Source organism: Taudactylus pleione, unplaced genomic scaffold (genome assembly GCF_031769625.1).
Source record: "Taudactylus pleione unplaced genomic scaffold, aTauple2 ptg000065l, whole genome shotgun sequence".
NCBI lineage: Eukaryota > Metazoa > Chordata > Amphibia > Anura > Myobatrachidae > Taudactylus > Taudactylus pleione.
In genome coordinates, this window is record NW_028284467.1 from 13054122 (window position 1) to 13075130 (window position 21009).

The 21009-nt window shown below is 48.5% G+C and overlaps 1 pseudogene; it reads left to right on the top strand.

Moving 5' to 3' along the window:
- The first annotated feature begins 408 nt into the window (after positions 1-408).
- On the top strand, positions 409-16902 carry LOC148534693 (protein CFDP2-like; annotated as a pseudogene).
- Positions 16903-21009: the final 4107 nt, after the last annotated feature.

Below are 21009 nucleotides of genomic sequence, written 5' to 3' on the forward strand. Positions count from 1 at the left end.
CACACTTGCGTCATTGTGGAGCTGTCCCCGTTACAGAATGCCGAGATACCCAGCATTGTGAAGCAGGGTGTAGGGCCACGGCGACGCGATTCAGAGTGAATCGCATCATGGCCCGTCTGCTATGAGGGTAAAGGCCTGGAGACTTGCCCACTTTTACGGGCGGCTGGGAGCACCACCCGATTTTCGTGAGTCTCCCGTCCATTCTGGGAGTGTAGGCAAGTATGTCATTTTGAAATGACACATTAGTAATTGTGATTTATATTAGTCCTTAACCCAGCCATGTAGTTGTCAACTGCTACGTGCCGGTCCCAAGCCCGGATAAATGGGGAGGGGTGAAGAAAGAAATGGCAAACTACTCCACTATTACTGCCAAAATACTTTATGGATCACAAACAATCGCTTTCGAATATGGTGCTGGAAGGTGTGCCCCCTGGGCCAGAAGGCACCCAACATGCTACCAGGGAAGAACAACGACGACCTTCGAGTAACTCAAGCATTTATGATGTGGATCGGATAAAGCCATCAGGATTCCGTTATGCTGATGCAGCTTCAAGCGAAAGAAGTCGTCTGTGTTTTACTAAGGCTCACAACATCGGAACATGGAACGTCCGTGGCATGAACACGGGCAAACTGAAAATAGTTAAAAGGGAGATGGAACGTCTAAATATCGATATCCTAGGTGTCAGCGAACTACACTGGATTGGCAGTGGATACTTTAACAGCGATGATTATGCAGTTTACTACTCCAGTAACGACAACATCAGATGTAATGGAGTAGCTGTCATCATGAAAAAGAAAATCGTCAGGTCCGTTCAGGTGTTCAATGCAATCAATGACAGAATCATGTCCGTTCGTTTCTACGGGAAACCCCGTACTATCACACTGCTGCAGGTTTATGCGCCCAGTTCAGATGCAACAGAAGAGGATATTGAACAATTTTATGCAGACCTCCAACAAGCAGTCGACCAAATTCTTGCTAAAGACATCATCTTTATTGCTGGAGATTTTAATGCAAAAGTAGGCGAAGGAGAAGAGCCACTGGTCGCTGGCAAATTCGGATTAGAAGAACGGAATGAGGCCAGGGACCGACTGGTTCAGTTCTGTCAAGAAAATCGGCTACTGATCATGAACACATGGTTTGAACAGCCTAAATGCCACTTATACACATGGACATCTCCTAACAGTCAACATCGCAATCAGATCGACTACTTTCTCGGCCAACAACAATGGAAGAGCTCAATACAAGCAGTAAAAACACTCCCAGGTTTCGGATTGTGGCTCTGACCATCAGGTACTTGTCGCTAAAGTGAAACTCCGGTTCAACACCATCAAAAGGATGCCTACTGTAATGTTCTGGTTCAGTTGTGGACCCGGGGTGGTGACAGAAGCAGAAGCGGATTTAAATAAAAAGGTAGAATCTTTAATGAGTGATTTAGCAGACATGGGAACGGCAAAAGCAAAAGTCCAGGTTTAGCACTAAAGTGCACTTGAAAACTGTAGTGAGGATAATGGGTGATTGTCCAGATAGTGGCAGATAAGAACAGTCCAGTATGCAGGTTAGTGAGCTGAAAAAACACAGGCAGAGGTGATGGGTCCAGCTGGGAATGAAATGGAGGCAGGGTGCAGGGTGTCAGCAGGCTCAGGCACTCAGGTAGGGGAAAAGGTAGTGGAGGATGCAGGATAGTCCAGCAGGTTTTTGGAGCTGACAAGCAGGCTAGCAGGTAGCGTTTTTACAGGTAACAAGAGGTGAGCACAGAGCACTCCCTCTCAGCTAGGCTGAGATACACGTTGCACTGGCAATGAAGGAAGGCTCTGAACCTTCCTAAATACCCCATGCCGCACTATGACTGGCTGAAGGGACCACATGACTCACCAAGATTGGGCAGTTTAATCACATGGTCAGAAGGCAAGATGGCGGCGCCCATGCCAAAAGGAACGGAAACACCGCCAGGCCCTACCAGCCCTGAGTGACAATGTGCCCGCACAGAAACACGCACAGCCAATGCCCCTCGCCAAACACCAGCGCCACCGCCAGACACCCCCCGCCATAGTGACCCCACAGGTAATACCCGACGAACACCATGCCGAGAAACCCTGGCCGTGACAGTACCCCCCCCCCCCCCTTTTGGGTGGCCTCAGGACACTCAACAGGCTTCTCTGTTTGAGCAGAATGGAACTTCCTGATGAGTGCAGGAGCATGGATGTCACGGGCATCGGTCCAACAGCGCTCCTCTGGACCGTAACCCCTCCAATCCAGCAGGTATTGCAAACGAGCTCTGCGAAGACGGGAATCCAGGACCTGGGAGACCTCGAATTCACCTCCTTTTTCCGTCTGGACTTGTGGAATTTGTTCAGCAGCAGGGGTTTGAGTGAGGAATTGTGAAAGGAATTGGGAATTTTCAGATATGGGGGCAACTGTAGGCGATAAGCCACAGGATTAATGACTTCAATGATGGTGAAGGGACCGATAAAGCGTGGGGCAAACTTCATAGATGGTACTCGAAGACGAAGGTTCCGGGTGGACAGCCAGACTTGGTTTCCAACTTGCATGGGTGGTACCTTCCTACGCTTTTATCGGCCTGGATCTTATAACGGGAGGAAGCCTTCACCAAGTCAGCACGCACCTGAGTCTAGATGGCAGCAAAATCCCGCACCGTATCTTCTACGGCTGGGACATCTAAGACAGGCAGGCTTTGAAATTACGGAACACGGGGGTGAAGACCGTAAACGATCTGAAATGGAGTTTGATTTGTTGAAGAGTGATAGGAGGCATTATGTGCAAACTCGGCCCATGGCAGCAATGCAGCCCAATTATCTTGAGACAATGTCATAAAAATCCTCAGGAAGGTCTCTAGGTCTTGATTAACCCTCTCAGTGGAGCCATTGCTTTGCGGGTGGTAAGCCGTGGAAAAATTTACGGGTTCAGGGCTGTAATGGGAGCCCAGTAATGACGAGAATCCCTTGATGAAGCGTCTGTAGTAGTTGGCGAACCCCAATAATCTCTGGATGGCTTTCAAAGTCTGAGGTCATCCAATCCAAAATCGCCTGTACCTTCTTGGGATCCATTTCCAGACTGGAGCCAGAGATGACATAGCCAAGGAAAGGCACACTGGGTACACTGATGACACATTTCTCCAACTTGCAGTAAAGCTGATTCTTTCTCAGACGAGTTAAAACTTCCTTCACATGTTCATGATGTTCCACTACAGAAGACGAAAAAATTAGTATATCGTCCAGGTAGACAACAACTGAGACGTATAACAGGTCCCGAAAAATCTCATTAACAAAACTCTGAAAAACAGCAGGAGCGTTACATAATCCAAAGGGCATCACCAAGTATTCAAAATGTCCATCCCTGGTATTAAAGGCGGTCTTCCATTCATTGCCAGCCCAAATACAGATGAGATTATAAGCCCCTCTTAGATCAAGCTTTGAAAATATGATGGAGCCCTTGACCCTGTCAAACAACTCTGTAATCAGGGGAAGTGGGTAATGTTATGTCATTGAGACCCTGGTAATCTATACAAGGTCTCAGGCCACCATCCTTCTTGCCAACGAAAAAAAACCCAGCTCCAGCAGGTGAGGTGGAAGGTCGAATAAAACCTTTGCCAGGTTGTCCCGGATGTATTCGGACATGGCTTGCGTCTCAGGCAAGGATAACGGATAGGTACGACCACGAGGAGGTATCTTGTCAGGTATTAGATCGATCGGACAATCCCATTCTCTGTGGGGAGGTAAGACATTTGCTTGTTGCTCAGAAAACACATCAGTGAACATCTGGTATTCCTTAGGAATGGCAGGTGATATTAATGGAGCTGTCTTCCTTACAGGTCGTACTTTGGGAAGACAGGATTTCTCACAGTCTGAACCCCACGAAAGAATCTGCATGGAACACCAGTCTATCCTGGGATTATGCTGTCGTAACCAGGGTAAACCTATGATGATTTCTTGAGAAGCCTCTGGTATCACTAAGGATCTTAAAGACTCAGAATGAAGTGCTCCGATTCGGACTAGAACTGGTTGAGTCTCCTTGGTGACTATTCCATTAGTTAGAGGACGTCCATCTACAGAGATCAGGGAAATAGCTTGATTGAGAGGTGTACACGGAATCTGTAATTTATTGATCAAGCTGGAAGTCATGTAATTTTCGTCTTCTCCAGAGTCAAGAAAAGCATTAACTAAGGTATACAATCGGGAAACCGGCTGCCTTAATACCGACAGCCAGCTTCCCGACTCTCATATCCCGGCAAGGGTGAAATGCCGGGCGTCTATATCTAGATGCCTGTCATTTCCCCGACGCCGGGAGACAGGCGCCCGGCATCCGATCGAAGGGATGCCGGGCGCCGGGAGCGGACAGCCGCGGGGGGGAGCGTTAGGTTTAGGGCACCCGGGGGGGACTTAGAGTTAGGCACCCCCCCAGGGGGTTAGGGTTAGGCTAGGGGAAGGGAGGGTTAGGCACCCACGGGGGGGGGGACTTAGGGTTAGGCAGCGGGGAAGGGGGGGATTAGGGTTAGGCACTTGGGGGGAGGTTAGGGTTAGGCATCCCTAAGGAGGGTTAGGGGGTTAGGTTAGGTTAGTTTATACTTACCTTAGCGACGATCGGGATTTCAAGCGCTGTCGGGCTTCCGATTCTGTAACAAAGACAGGTTTAGGTTTGAGATCTAAAGCTAAAGTAATTTTAAAATCTTTAGTATTTCAGGACGGGCTCATAACTCCTAACTTGATGTCCCCGGGGTCAGTTAGGATTTGGCATTTCCCGGTTTACGGGGGCAAGAGACTACCAGGTGACCTGACTCTCCGCAGTACAGACAGAGTTTTTTTTTAATCTTCTCAGACGTTCCTCTTTGGAAAGGTGGGTATGCTTTTCCTGCATTGGCTCTTCATCTGTAGGGGAAGGAATAGGACAGGTAGGAAAGGAAGGGGTGAATGACCTTTGCCGGTCAGTTCTGTGCTTTTCAGCCTGACGTTCTCTGAAGCGCAGGTCAATTTTATTACAAAGTGAAATCATGTCGTTTAAGTTAGTAGGAAGCTCCTGGGTGACCAGGTCATCTTTTAATCGATATGACAGGCCATGCCAAAAGGCTGAGGTGAGGGCTTCCTCATTCCATTTGAGTTCTGATGCCAAAATTTTAAACTGCACGGCATATTGGCTGTCGGGATGGATTCCTTGTCTCTGTCATGATGCTAGACGATGCTGATACAGTACATCCAGGTTCATCAAAAATCCTCCTAAATGATGACACAAAGCCTGCGTAATTAACCAGTAACGGATCTGAACGCTCCCAGAGTGGTGAAGCCCAATCCAAGGCCGGGCCTGACAGTAGAGAGACGATGTAAGCCACTTTGTTTTTTGCAGTTAAAAAGTTATCAGGCTGTAGAGTGAAGTGTATATCACACTGATTTAGGAATCCGCGACAGAGTTTAGGATTGCCGTCGAACTTGCTTGGCATAGGGAGATGTAAGCGGGGAGGCAACTTGCCTCCTGTATTCCCAGACGCTGAAGCAGATGTAGTTGCTGGTACTCCAGGGGTGGATAAGGAAGTTTGTAAATTATCCTTTCGCTTAGACATCTCTTGCAGAAATTTAGCCACTTGATGCTACATAGTTTCCAGGTTTTCTAGACGACCAGAAATGCACCGGAATAAATCCGCTCCAGACTCCTGTTCCATGGCCGGATCCATGAGGCCAGTGCAAACTGTAATGTTCTGGATTAGTTGTGGACCCGGGGTGGTGACAGAAGCGGATTTAAATAAAAAGGTAGAATCTTTAATGAGTGATTTAGCAGACATGGGAATGGCAAAAGCAAAAGTCCAGGTTTAGCACTAAAGTGCACTTGAAAACTGTAGCGAGGATAATGGGAGAATGTCCAGACAGTGGGGGTCATTCAGACCCGTTCGCGAGCAAAGGATGCTCGTAAACGGGTCGATGTTCCCCCACTGCGCATGTGCACGACGGAGGGAGCTCCATCGTGCGCATGTGCGAGACCCGGACTGCGACAGCCAAGCTGTCGCTCCGGGTCTCGCACCAAAGGGGGCGTGCTGTCGATGTTGATTGACAGCATGCCCCCTTTGGTGGGCATGCCGGGGGCGTGCCTGCCAGATGGAGGCGTTCCCATGGGAACGCCTACCGTCTGGAGCCGGCCCCACTGACATCACTAGTGATGACAGTGGGAGTGATTTTGGCTCTGATAGAGCCAAAATCACTCCTGGGCTTGCGGCAGCGAGACCCTACCGCAGGGTCTCCATCGCAAGCCCGATGGTCGCGATGGTCAAGACCATCGCGACCATCATCATGGACGCTCGCATATGCTGTGGGTGGACACCCACAGCTATGCGAGCGTCCAAGAGGACGCTCCATTTTCAGGGAGGAGGGCCCTGATTCAGAGCGAGCACTCTGGTCAGAGCGTTCAACTCTGAATCAGGTCCAGTGGCAGATAAGAACAGTCCGGTATGCAGGTTAGTGAGCTGAAAAAACACAGGCAGAGGTGATGAGTCCAGCTGGGAGTGAAATGGAGGCAAGGTGCAGGGTGTCAGTAGGCTCAGGCACTCAGGCAGGGAAAAAGGTAGTGGAGGATGCAGGATAGTCCATCGGGTTTTTGGAGCTGACAAGCAGGCTGGCAAGTACCGCTTTTACAGGTAACAAGAGGTGAGCACAGAGCACTCCCTCTCGGCTAGGCTGAGATACACATTGCACTGGCAATGAAGGAAGGCTCTGAACCTTCCTAAATACCCCATGCTGCGCTATGACTGGCTGAAGGGAGCACATGACTCACCAAGATTGGGCAGTTGAATCACATGGTCAGAAGGCAAGATGGCGGCGCCCATGCCAAACGGAACGGAAACACCACCAGGCCCTACCAGCCCTGAGTGACAATGTGCCCGCACAGAAACACGTACAGCCAATGCCCCTCACCAAACACCAGCGCCAGACACCTCCCACCATAGTGACCTCACAGGTAATACCAGACGACCACCATGCCGAGAAACCCTGGCCGTGACACCAACAATGCGACGTTTTGATACCAACAATATTCCAGCACAATATGGAATAGAGGTAAAAAACCGATTCGAACTGCTGCGTACAACTGGAAAAGACCCAGACGATCTGTGGGAAGAAATTAAAGCAATCATAATGGATGAATCGAAAAATTTGTTCCGTACAATGAACCAGCAAAGAAATCGCAATGGTTATCAGATGCGTCGATTGAAATTTCAAGAAAGAGACGAACAGCCAAGGCCTCTGGCAACAGTATCGAATTCAGATTGCTAAATGCGGAATTTCAGAGAGAAGCAAGATGAGATAAGGAACGTTACTGGAATGAACAGTGCACAAAATTGGAGGAGTCAAACAGCCACATTTGTGAACTGTTTGCCTTTGTGAAGCAGGCAGGTGCATCATTTACGTCACGTAAAGCAGCGACCATCAAAGACTGAAATGGTAAAATCCTACTGAATGAAGACCAAATCAAGCACAGGTGGAAGGAATACACAATGGAATTATATGCAGGCAATCGACCAAATCAGCCCATCGGCCAGGAAAACCCAAGCGAGTATGAACCAGATGTTCTAGAGGAGGAGGTTGCCTAGGCTTTAAAACAACTACCAAACAGGAAAGCCCCAGGCGTCGACGGTTTACAAGCCGAATTACTCAAGCTGGTACCTGTCTCAATATTAACAGCACTTTGCCAGCAGATATGGAGAATGAACTCATGGCCCAAAGATTGGACTAGATCAATCTTTGTCCCGCTTCCAAAAAAGGGCAATGCACAGGAATGTGGCAACTATCGGACTATAAGCACTCATATCACACGCAAGTAAAATATTGCTGAAGATTATTCAAAGATGCATGGCCTACTTGTAGAGAAGGAGCTCCCAGACACGCAGGCTGGATTTCGCAGGGGTTGGGGTCCAGAGATCAAACCGCAAACCTGCGATGGATTACGGAAAAGACACAAGAGTATCAAAAGGACGTGTACATTTGCTTCATTGTCTACAGCAAAGCATTCCATTGTGTTGATCACGACAAGCTATGGAAATGTTTACGTCAGCTGGGCATTCCAGAGCACCTGGAGAAACTGATGCGATCGCTCTACATGAGTCAAGAAGCCACAGTCAGGTCAGCTTTTGGCAACACAGATTGATTCAAGATCGGAAAAGGCGTTTGACAAGGCTGTATTCTCTAACCAGCTTTATTCAATCTTTACACCAAAATGATCATGAGACGATGCAGTTTGGACGAGTCTACAACTGGTGTAAAAATCGGAGGGAGGAACATCAACAATCTATGATATGCCGATGACGATGCAGTCCATATTGCAATCGATAATGAGGAAGTCGAATCGGTACGAGACTTTGTCTTTCTGGGTTCTAAGATTGATCGCAGCGGAGAATCATCTACTGAAATAAAGCGACGAATTGCACTTGGCCGCAATGTTATGCTAGGAATGACGAAGATATGGAAGAGCAACGATATCAGCAGCGCAACAAAAGCACGGTTGGTCAATGCAATTGTTTTTCCGATCTTTATATATGCATGCGAAACCTGGACACTCAAGAAGGCAAATCGCAAGCGAATCAACGCTTTTGAATTGTGGTGCTGTAGGCGAATGCTGCGCATTCAATGGACAGCAATGAATACGTACAAGGCAATCCTAGAGCGGGTCAAAGCAAAAATATCATTAGAAGGCAAGATCACCAAACAATGACTCTCGTATTTTGGACATGTCATGTGGGCTAATTTCCTAGAAACAGCGCTAATGCTTGGATTAATCAGCGTGTCCAGAAGAAGAGGACGCCAAAGAACTTGTTGGCTGGACACAATAAAGGCTGACACGAACATGCCCATAAATGACCTGAAGGAAGCGGTCAGTGAAAGAGAAGCATGGCGTTCACAGATGCGTTAAGTGTCCGAAAGTCGATATCGACTAAACGGATAATCATCATCATTAGCCCTTGCCGGTAGCTGAAAAAAATGCAGAGAGCAATCAACATCCTATGGCAAATTAAATACTTATAGCTTGATTCTGAGTCATACGCAATTCTAGATTCTTACAGTTATTGTAAGTCCTATGCGACTTTCCGCACGTATTCTGAGTGGTATGCTTCGATACGATCGCGCCGCTCCAAGCTCTCCATCTATGAGAGCAGGCATCATCACTAGTAGCAGCCATACACATACACCATGCATGGGGCATATGTAGAGCCAAAATACAAGTTTTGGTGGCCAGGTCTGGTATACAATGCTGCAGCCCAGGGCAGATGAAACGATTGAAAATGACGTGCACAATTCACAGACTAGCTCATAACTTTGGTGACACACCAATGGGACACTTCTCTTATGTGCGAATGTCCAGTTGCTACCCAGTAATGCTCATGCTGCCATCAGTGAGAAGTGACTAAGATGCGTAAACTCAGAATCACTCAAAGCGGCGCATGAGCAGTTGGCTAGGCATGGCGAGACGTGGCCACATTTGGACTTACACAAACATGACTCTGAATCAGGCCCTTAGTTCTCATCATCTGTTTTTTTTCATATTTAAGCTATAAAAAGATAAAATCGATTTAAAAGTCTGCTTCATCCTCAGGGGCGTAAGCAGGGCCGATGGTCAAATCTGGGAGGTGTGCCCCCCCCCAAAAAAACAAGGCACATAGCCGCCGGGACCCTCAAACAGGCCTGGGCCCCAGCATAAGTATCCTCTCCCCTACCCTCTTGGCAACCAGGTTGCACAGCAACATTCAGAAGAGTCTTCTACATTCCAGCATCTCTATTCCCCAGGAATTGCATACCATTCTATGCGCCAGGGCCGGCTTAAGGCACGTTCCAGTGCCCACCGTGTCACATAATCGGTCGCAAAGTCACACACCCTCCCTGCCCACACACTTTGATACAGTGACTCAGTCACTGATAATAAAGCACGCTGCAGTGCTGATAGCTGAGGGCTGCAGGCTGAGGAGCTGAGAACTGCATTCTGAGGTGCTGAGAGCCTGGGTGAGGGAGGGAGTGAGACCAAGTTCCAAACCACTGGTCTTGTCTCTCTGGAGGGAGGCACTCACTGGTCTGCACTCTCTGGATGGAGGCACTCACTGGTCTGGACTCTTTGGAAGGAGGCACTCACTGGTCAGCACTTTGGAAGAAGGCACTCACTGGTCTGCACTTTCCGGAGGGAGGCACTCACTGGTTTGGACTCTCTTGAGGGAGGCACTCACTGGTCTGGACTCTCTGGAGGGAGGCACTCACTGGTCTGCACTCTAGAGAGCGGCACACTCACTGATCTGGATTCTCTGGAGGGAGGCACCCATTGGTCTGCACTCTCTGAATGAAGGCACTCACTGGTTTGCACTCTCTGGAGGGAGGTGCTCACTGGTCTGGACTCTCTGGAGGGCGCCACTCACTGGTCTGAACTTTCTGGAGGAACTGGTGGCACTCACTGGTCCTGCAACTGCTCTGTGGCAGCCCAGCAGGTGACCTCACTCAGGACCTCATTCAGACCCGCTCGCAAGCGCTGAGCACTCGCAAGTGGGTCGATGTTTAGGCCCTGCGCACGCGCAGCGGTCGCACTGTGCGTGCGCAAGCCCCGGAGCGAGAGAGAAATTCTCTCCCTCCAGAGCTCACTACAAAAGGGGCGGCTGTCGATGTTGATCGACAGCTCGACCTGTTTTGTAGGCGTGGCGGGGGGTGGTTTCACAAACTGAGGCTTTCCTTAAGGAACGCCTGCCGTTTTGTGGTCGGCCGCACTGACATCAGCATTGATGTCAGTGGGGAGCTTCCTGCTCGATCAGAGCAGGAAGCTACCTGGGGCTTGCAGTTGCCGAGACCCAACCTTAGAGTCTCGTCGCAAGCCCCGAGCTTAGCTAGCAACCAGGAGGCCGCACTTCAAAACCCAAGCGGCCGCCCTCATTCAGAGCGACCGCTCGCATTTTGCGAGCGCCTCTGAATGACGGCCTTCTTCTGTGAGGAGCTGGGACAATGAAAATGAATCAATGTGTTTTATTTTTTTTCCTGTGGGGGCTATCATTGAATCAATGTTATTTTTTTTCATGTGGGGGCCAATGTGTGTGTTTATTTTCAAGTAGGGGACAATGGCCCTCATTCAGAAGCGATCGCTCTCTCTGAATGAGGGCGGCCGCTTCCTTTTTTTTAGTGCGGCCTCCTGGTTGCTAGCTAAGCTGTGGGTTACCACCCACAGCTTAGCGACCGACCAGGTTGATGGTCGCGATGGTGAACACCATCGCGACCATCAGGGCTTGCAACGAAACCCTAAGGTTGGGTCTCGGCAACCGCAAGCCCCAGGGAGCTTCCTGCTCTGATCGAGCAGGAAGCTCCCCACTGACATCACTGATGATGTCAGTGCGGCCGCCCACAAAACGTTAGGCATTTTTGAAACCACCCCCCTGGCCCGCCTACAAAACAGGGCGAGCTGTCATTCAACAACGACAGCCGCCCCTTTTGTAGAGAGCTCCGGAGCGAGAGAGTTTCTCTCTCGCTCTGGGGCTTGCGCACACGCAGTGTGGCCGCTGCGCATGCACAGGGCTAACCATCGACCCGGTTGCGAGTGCATCGGCGCTTGTGACCGGGTCTGAATGAGACCCGATGTGTGTGTGTGTGTGTGTGTGTGTGTGTTTTTTCCATGTGGGGGATAATGTGTGTGTTTTTTCCCCTGTGGGGGAAAATGTGTGTGTTGTTTTTGTTTTTATTTAGGGGAGGGCAATGTGTTTGTGTTTTCCCTGTGGGGGCCAACGTGTGTTTTTTTTCCTGTGAGCGACAATGGGTGCTTCAAAATTTGGGTGCTAGTAGACCTGGGGCCAGCGCTGCTATGCGCTTCTGCTTTATGAACTGTCACAGTGGAATGGAAAGCCCAAACAGGGCTACCAGGGTTATTTCATGATATGAGGGGACCTGTGTGCAGCAGGTCCCATCACTGTGCAGCCGAGCACAAAGACTCTGGCACAATGCCAGAGTCTTTGCTCTCTGCTGTACCGGTGCTCTTTTTGATTACATGATCATCTGAAAGGTGGCCGTGCACCCATAGCAAGTAAGTGGGGAGGGGGGCAAGTATGTTTAACACAGATACAAGCAAATCTCTCCTGGGTGCAGGGTGTGCGGCACAGGACCCCTCTGGACCCAACACACCCTGCATTATAGATACACCACTGAGGGCTATAAGGGACATGCACTGTTTAAGATAGAAGATCAGTGCCCCTAGAGAGGTAAGCAATTCTTAACACTTTGGATACATGTCACCGGACCCGGTATCCGGTCTCATTGGTGACAGTTACAATGTCAACATTCATAATGTTGACATGGTTTAACATGTTGACAGGCAGCATGTTGACATCCCCAGAATGTTGACATGCTCACAATGTTGACATCTGAAATGTTGCCAATCTCAGAGTGCTGATAGATAGAGTTAGGCGCTGCCAGGAGAGATAGGGGTAGGCACTAGGGGGCAGTTAGTGTTAGAGTCCACGGGAAGGAGGGAGATTAGGCACTAGGGGTGGGTATGGGGAAGGAATTATGAATAGGGGGAAAATACACAATGAAACACCCATCAGTCACACATCTGTGCCGGACCAGCTAGTCACATAACCCATACCTCCCAACATTTTCAACTTTAGGAGCTGGACTTCCACGCGCCAAAGGCACCCACAGCCAAAAAGGGGCATGGCCTATCAGGAAAAGGGGCGTGGCCTCATGGCACATCCCCATTTACATCACTCAGGGGTGAGCCCAGCACTCTCAGAGATGCTGGGCTGCCCCCAGACTCTCCCCTCGCAGTGAAAATCTATTCACCAGCTGCTCTGCCCTGCAATGATATAAAGAGCAGCAGCCAGGGAGATCTCCCCCAACTTCCCCCCAGCCCGGGACACTGCAGCCCATGGGTGGGACAACGGGACAATCCCTGAATAGCGGGACTGTCCCGCTGATCATGTAGGAAGCAGTGGCCTGTACACTCATTTCATTTAGTAAGGAGAGGGCTGCATGTAACAAGGATAGAGGATGTGAGTAAGGGAAAAGGGGCAAGAAACCACAGACTGTCATATAGAGGAAGAAGCTGTTTACAGACTAGTAATATGAGGTTTCTAGTGCTGAGAAGACACCTCTATATGAAATTACATATAGTTATATTTATATTGAATGTATGTATTTGTTCTATTGTTTTGTTCCAGGGTGGAGATTTTTTCTTCACAAAACACGTGGGCTCCACAGATGAGACCAGCTGGGTACGTTTTTTCCACAAAGGGCCATATTCAATTAGAGGCGAAAATTCAGAGGTCGGACTTTTTGCCGTCATTGCAGCTTTTTCCGGGGGATAAAGTATTGGGCGCGTGCCCGCATATCCCTGTATTCAGTTAAGTATCGAAAAGTCCTGTCACCCCCTAAAAGATGGTCTGACTTGGGGGATCTCTATGGGTAACCCCGAATTAGCCTGCTAAAGGCATTTGAGGTTATTAAACGGCATCTTTGTAAAGGTGTGAAGAATAGCATTTAGCAACATTTTTCGGGGAAAACAACTAGTCCCATCAAATTTGGGGTACATGAAAATGGGTGCAAGCTTATTTTGAAGTCCCTAAATTGAAGTTTCAAAATTCTTCAAAAATCAACCTGCCGCAACCAACTGCATTCTAAAAAACACCTGCCGCATATTTGGGAACCCCCCCCTCAGTCTATATCGATAGTTTTTAAGTTTGTCCCCCAACTTTTTTTTCACCCCCAAAACAAAATCACTGTTTTTGGAGTGTCCTATGCTACTTTTTTAAAAAAAAATTGCCAGATAACTTTTAGAGGACATTCCAAGGCCTGCAGGGTACTTTTTTAAAGTCTGCACCCCAAAAATCCCAATTCTGCACTTTTTTTCGCCACCTGTTCTATGATGAAAAGTTATCCCCGTTTTTTGACAAAAACTTTTCGCACCTGCGAAAAGTTTTTGAAATTGAATATGGGGATAAGTGATAATGGCGAAAATGACGTCATTGGCGATAAATTATCGCCGATAACGGACTTTTCGCCGCTAATTGAATACAGCCCAAAGTCTTTAATCCCACATGGAAATTGTTTTTCTTTTTATGGCTGCAGTGTACGAAAGACCACATGGAAAGACCTAGAAAATGACAAATTCTGAAAGTTGCCACATTAATTCTCATATATTATCATATTATTGGACATGCTGTGAAATAAGGAGATCTCAATAACCTTGTCTGAGATTTCAACCTATCTAGAAGGCAGGCAGATCTTTTAGGCTCCAGATTACATGGCTGGTATCTCCTCCACAAAGAAACAAAAGTATCTGTTTTTAGATATATTCATAGAGACTTTGAGAAATTCTTTTCCCTTGAAGATGGACTTTTCAATTATATCAGTTCTGTGATGGAAACAAAACAACAGTTCTTGTATAGTTAGCGTGAAAGCTCTGCTTCTCCACTATGGAAATAAGTTTCCATCACTACCATCTGGGGTGTATCTAGGGGTCTGGGCACCCCTACAAAAATAATGGACTGGCTCCCCACCGATGCTCCAAATAGGGATGGTGCACGCCAAGGGTTGTGACCTCATGGGGAAGGAGCTTAGCCACACATTAGTACCAATTCAAATTACACCACACATAACTGTAACCTTATTCAGATTACACAGCACAGTGGTGCCCCTTATTCACATTACACCACACAGTAGTATGTCTTTAATTTAGCCTCTTCTGTTCAGTGTGAAATGCTGACATGTCAGGAATAACATTGAAAAGAAATCATCTACTTCCATTCTAAAGCACATCTGTAACAGATGGCACAGGCATAACAAGATCTTTCAGCACTGAATCCTGGGAAAAAGGTGAAGTGTCATCCTCCAGCTCTGTACCGCTGGCACCCATCAAATGCCGGAGGTTAGGAATCCATGCAGCAGCAGGCATCACAGCTGCCACCCGTCAGCCATGATCTTTAAGAGCACTGCTGATCAGTGGTGCTCACTCTAGTCCCGCTATTCAGCTTGCCGGTTGTGCGGTGCCCCGTCTCTTATAGCTCCAGGAGCTCGTGCTCCAGGTGCACTGCCCATGTTACGCCCCTGGACTGATGGCAGCAGCTGCAGCATATTGACGCTGTTCTCTTCACTGGACGGGGCGCATGCGACACCCCCCCTTGGCCATCATCCCTGGCGAGGGCCATCTTGGCCAAGGAGTATATACGCCCCTGTACTAATGATTGCCCATGTAGCATGACACTTACACTTTGTTATGGAATAACCTCCCCTAGTTTATAGATTTCCATGGACTTGTCTAACACTTCACAAATGTATGAGGTCTTAAGCTAATAGCATTTTTAGTGAAAAACTTCACTGTAATAGAAGTGTTGCAAAAGCATATATTGTGCTAATTTTAACAGTTTTATTAGAGGAGGTGGGGTTTAGTGAGGGGGGGCTTAGTGGGGGAGGGGGGATGCCCAGCATGTTCTGATTCAGGAAGGGACAGGATGGCATCTCACTCGCTGTCACTAACACACATATGAGAGTCAGTATCACACTCACAGCAGGTGAGCGGGTGTCCGGGCGGTTTATGTAGATGGGATTACAACAATTTACAAGCATTCACCTCACTGCCCATGCCCAGTCTGCTTCCAGCCAATAAGTGCAAGCACTGTGCTGTGGGGCATGCTGGTAGTGTCCCTAGTGACGGCTGCTAATGAACTGAGCAGGGCCAGGAACTTTGTGAATCAGACCATCCGGATCTACTGCACTGCTGGGACAGGTGGCACCCCCCCTCGGCCGGCACCCCTGGCGAGTGCCATCCTGGCCAAGGGGTAGATACGCCCCTGAGTAACCACTAGTTCATGCTGCTGATAAGAAAGAAACATAAGAGTGCATGAAACTCCTGCTGGATAAAATCACGTATGAAGAATACACATGGAATGTCTATAACAGTGGTAGCCAACCCTGGTCCTCGAGAGCTACCAACGGTGCATGTTTTCGAGGTCTCCTCACAGAATTAAGTGATATAATTAGCTCCACCTGTGGATCTTTTCAAATGTGTTAGTGAGTAATGACTACACCTGTGCACCTGCTAAGTGGTCTGAAAAACATGAACTGTTAGTAGCTCACGAGGACCGAGGTTGGCTACCCCTGGTCTATAACTTAAAAGTCATTGCTCTTTTGCTTGGACTACAACTTGGTTTCACAAAGTACTGTTTTCTTTGTGAGTGGGACAGCAGAGACCGGAGAAATCATTATGCTCAAAAGCAGTGGCCAAAGCAAATATCAGTAACCCCTGGAAAGAAGAATGTTGTCAGTACACCACTTATTGATCCAGAAAAAATATGTCTACAGATGTTTCCACATGCATCTAGCCTCCTAGCACGTAAAACAGACCTGCTATACGTGCCCTGCCGTGGTGTGATTCGGTAGCGCAGAGCATCTTTTCTTGTGACTTTTTCCCTCCAAATGCATCTATATTCTGTGTGCGACTGCGGGTGTATCTGCAAGCAAAATGCTACATTACAGTGTCACAGCTGCTGACAATGTAACATAGCATTTCCAATACAGATACAGCAGCAGTCGCACACAGAATATAGACGTGCTGCATATCATTTTAATCAACAGAAGCTGCTTGTGCTATCTATTCGCATTGCTGTGCGAATAAGACGCATTTGAGTGGAAAGTCGCAGGAAAATACGCTCAGCGCTACCGAGTAACAACGCTCACGCATTATGTGTAACGTGATTTGTAGCGCACGGAGGATAGGCATATGTGGACACATCTGTACCTCCACACCATATAAATCTCCGTCTTATGAAGAACTTTATTAAAGCAATGGATCGAAGTGGACTTGGATTCCCAGGGTTCAGTGATGCAGAGATCAAACAGGGGATCTTTGTAGGACCTCAAATAAGAGATCTAATTCAAGATGAGAGCTTCAATGTTTAATTGAATCAGGCTGCAAAAGCTGTCTTACAAGAGTATTTTCCGGAACTTTGCTGGAACTACAAAGAATAATGGACAATCTTGTAAAACCTTACAAGACCATGGGATGTAACATGTCTTTAAAAATCCATTTTTTGGACTCACATCTGGATTTCTTCCCAGCAAATCTGGAAGCAGTCAGCGATGACCATGGAGAATGGTTCCACTAGGATATTTCCGTAATGGAAAGGCGGTATCAGGGCAAGTGGAGTCCAAGTATGCTTGCTGACTATTGTTGGACCCTTAAAAGGAATGCTCCTGAGGCAAAATACAGCAGGAAATCCTATACGGCTAAGTGAGATAATGGTTTATTATGTATGTATTGTTAATAAACACAATATTGTAAACTTTTAAGGGTGTCACTCAAAATACTTTTATGATAGAGAGATTCAAAAATGATGTCTGAACTCAGCACAGAAAATACTATTAGACAGTGGTAGACTGCATGAAGGGCCCACAGGGGAACGCAATAATAGAGGCCCACAAAGGTGTGTGGCCAGTCACTGGAGGGGGTGTGGCTATCTATAATGGGGAAAAGTAATGGTATATATATTGGTATAATTTCTGACACTTGTATATACTAAAAATAGAAAACAATATATATATATATGTATATATATAATGTTGGATAGGTCAGTAATCTACTCCTGTGCATGGCAGTCAGTTATGTGGGGAAGGGATATTGTGCTGGGCATGAAGGGGTCAAGTAGGCAGTGCAGTGCTCGGTATGAAGGGGCCAGGAGGATAGTACTATCAGCAGAGAGGTAGTGTTGGTATGGAGGGGTCAAGGGAATAGTGCAGAGTGGTAGTGATGAGTATGCAGGGGTTAGGGATGTAGTGCAGAGAGATAGTATTTGGTAAGCAGGGGTCAAGAGGGTAGTGCAGATAGGTAGTGGTGAGTATGGAGGGGTCAAGGAGGTAGTGGAATGGAGGAGTCAGAGAGATAGTGGTGAGCCACCCAGTAGTCCTTGCAATGTTGGTCAGTTGTGAGTAAATTAAACCACTACACATTTACTAATATTATGCCACACTGTAGTGCCCCCCATATTATGCCATACTGTAGTGCATCTACATTATACCACACTGTAGTGCCCATACATTATGCCACACTATAGTGCCCCACACATTATTCCACACTGATGTGCCCACACATTATGCCACACTAAAGTATCTCACACATTAGGCAACACTATAGTGCCCCACACAGTATACCACATTGTAGTGTCCACATATAATGCCACACCGTAGTGTCCCACATATTATACCACACTGTAGTGCCCCCATTATTCCACGCTGTAGTTCCCACACATTATGCCACCTGCAGTTCCCACACATTATGCCACACTGTAGTACCCACACATTATGCCACACAGTACTGCCCACACAGTGTACTCACTAGAAGCCACAGCAGCATCAAGCAGCCAGCAAAGCAGCAGCCACAGCCTCAAAATGAGTCACTCTGATGGGGCTGCGCTGCTGTTGATCTCAGTCAGAAGAGCATGTGATGGGCTCCTCCAATCAGAGCTCAAAAAATGCTCTCTGACCCCTCTGCAGACACTACTGGGTAGGGATGGTCATCGGTGTGGTGACCATCAATGGTTACCATCAATGGCACAGAAACATTGATTGTTTGCACCCCCTCCATGGCCACCGCTGCTGGGGGATGCTGGGCTGCGAACCAATCAAAAATGGGGCTGGGGTTTAGCTGCCACCAGGGGGCAGGGCTAAGCTCCGTCTTGTAAAGAGAGAAAAAAAAATCATCAGCTCCCAGTCATCCATCGATGGCAGAGAAGCATTGGTTCTCTTCCATCGATGGCAAAAATAGTTGACATTGATCAGCCACCATTGATGTTTTGGAAACATCGATAGTCAATGGTCATCCATACTACTGGGATTTATTACCCAGTAGTGCAGTGCTGAGTCTGAAGGCAGTGTGCCCTGGTGCTCTGCTTGTAGCTGCCAGCCAGGTCATTCACAGCCTTGATGACTGCCAGGTAAGAAGCTGCACAGCAGCCTGCTATAATGAATGGCGCCGTAGGCCCTGTACTTCCACGATAGAAGGCATGGCTACAAATGAGGGGGACCCAATGGGGATTTCTCTGACTCCCCGGTGACGCAATCCGAGCCTGCTAGTAGATTCACCTATATTCACTCTTGTGACAAAAAGTAAGAAACATTTGTTAACTAGTGTATCAGGCATATAAACAATAATAGTGTGAGACCCTGAGACAACTCCAGGTAAAACATAGAAAACGTCACCCGCATCTGTCAACGAGTCCCTTGCGCTGTGTGGGAGGAATCACCAAAAGCAAGGGAGTTAACCTGAAGCATAGGTGACAGGAGCTTCCAGGAGAGGGTCTGAGTCAGGTACTGAGCCTGAGGCATGCGGTGGGAAGGCAGCATCTCTTACCTGGGAATGGCGCCTCCTGTTAGTGCGAACCTTGTGATGTTTACCAGGCGGACAGCAATCGGGAAGCTGATGGACGTAATCCCGACCGCCGGCTTCCTGACTGTCTAATCCCAGCAGGGGTCTAATGACAGGCATTGAAATCCCAACCTACCCCGGGAGCCCAACACCCGGCTTCCCGATCGAACGTAAACCGAGCGCGGACAGCCATGGGAGAGAGGGTAAGGTTAGGGGCTTCCGGGGGGGATTTAGGATTAGGCACCCCCCTGGCAGGTTAGGGTTAGGCTAGGTGAAGGGGGGGTTAGGGTTAGGCACCCCCCTGGGGGACTTAGGTTTAGGCACTTAGAGGGGGATTAGGGTTAGGCACTTGGAGGGAAGGTTAGGGTTAGGCACCCCTAAGGGAGGGTTAGGGGTTAGAATAGGGTTAGTAAATACTTACCTTTGGACGATAGGGAATTTCACCCCTGCCAGGCTGCCGCTGTCAGGATTTGAACCGCCGGCCATGCCAAACTGATTCCTACCAGGCATCTGTGGAGAGAAGTATCTCTCCATATGGTGTTCCAGGACAGTCGCCCAGACACTAGCCAGTATGGTTGTGAGTTGACTGTGGCGGCCAGGGCCGGATTAAGGTCTGTGGGGGCCCCTGGGCAACAAACTTGTGGGGGCCCCTGTAGTAGTTCCCCCCTATGCAGTGCCCCCTGTAGTAATGCCCCTTGTGCAGTGCCCCCAGTAGTGGTCCCCCTATGCAGTGCCCCCAGTAGTGCCCCTTATATAGTGACCCCAGACCCAGTAGTGCCCCCCCTATGCAGTGCCCCTTATATAATGCCCCAGTAGTGGTCCCCCTATACAGTGCCCCTTATATAGTGCCCCCAGACCCAGTAGTGGTCCCCCCCTATGCAGTGCCCCTTATATAGTGACCCCAGTAGTCCCCCCTATACACTGGCCCCAGTAGTAGCCCACCCCTATTCAGTGCCCCCAGTAGTTGTCCTATGCATTGCCCCCAGTGCCCCCATGAAGCGCCCCCCCTATGCAGTGCCCCTTACACACACACACACAGAAGAAAAACAACTTACATGAATCCCCACTCCTGACGCGACCACCGTTGTCCGCTTCGGCTCTTCTCCTGCACTATGGGAGAGACATCAGCGTCATGACGTCATTGACGTCACTCCCATCATCACCCGGGGGGGAGCCGGAAGACGGAACTCATGAGTGAGCTCCAGGCGGCTCCCTCCGTTGAAGCAGCCAATGAGAGTCTGTGTGACTCTCATCGGCTGCTGTAACATACACACAGCTGCCGCCGGCGGCTGTGTGTATGTCACTGTGTAGTGTGGCCGCGCTCACTGCGCGGTCTACACTACACTAGCGGAGGGGACACTAGCGGCGGGTGAAGCCACCAGCTGCACCGCTGCTAGTGGAGGTCCCCCTGTGTGTGGGGGCCCAGGGACGACCGCCCCTGTCGCCCCCCCCCTTAATTCAGCCCTGGTGGCGGCAGCAGAGCTCCAAGCACATGCGATCTACGCATGGACGCCGGATGCAGGAGTCTCACTAAAGTATTTAAATAGGTTTTTTTTTTAAATGTTTTAATTAAATAAATAAATTACTTTTTTAATGTTATTTTTGAAGAAATAATAAACAGCAGTTAAGTCGTTTATATTACAGAA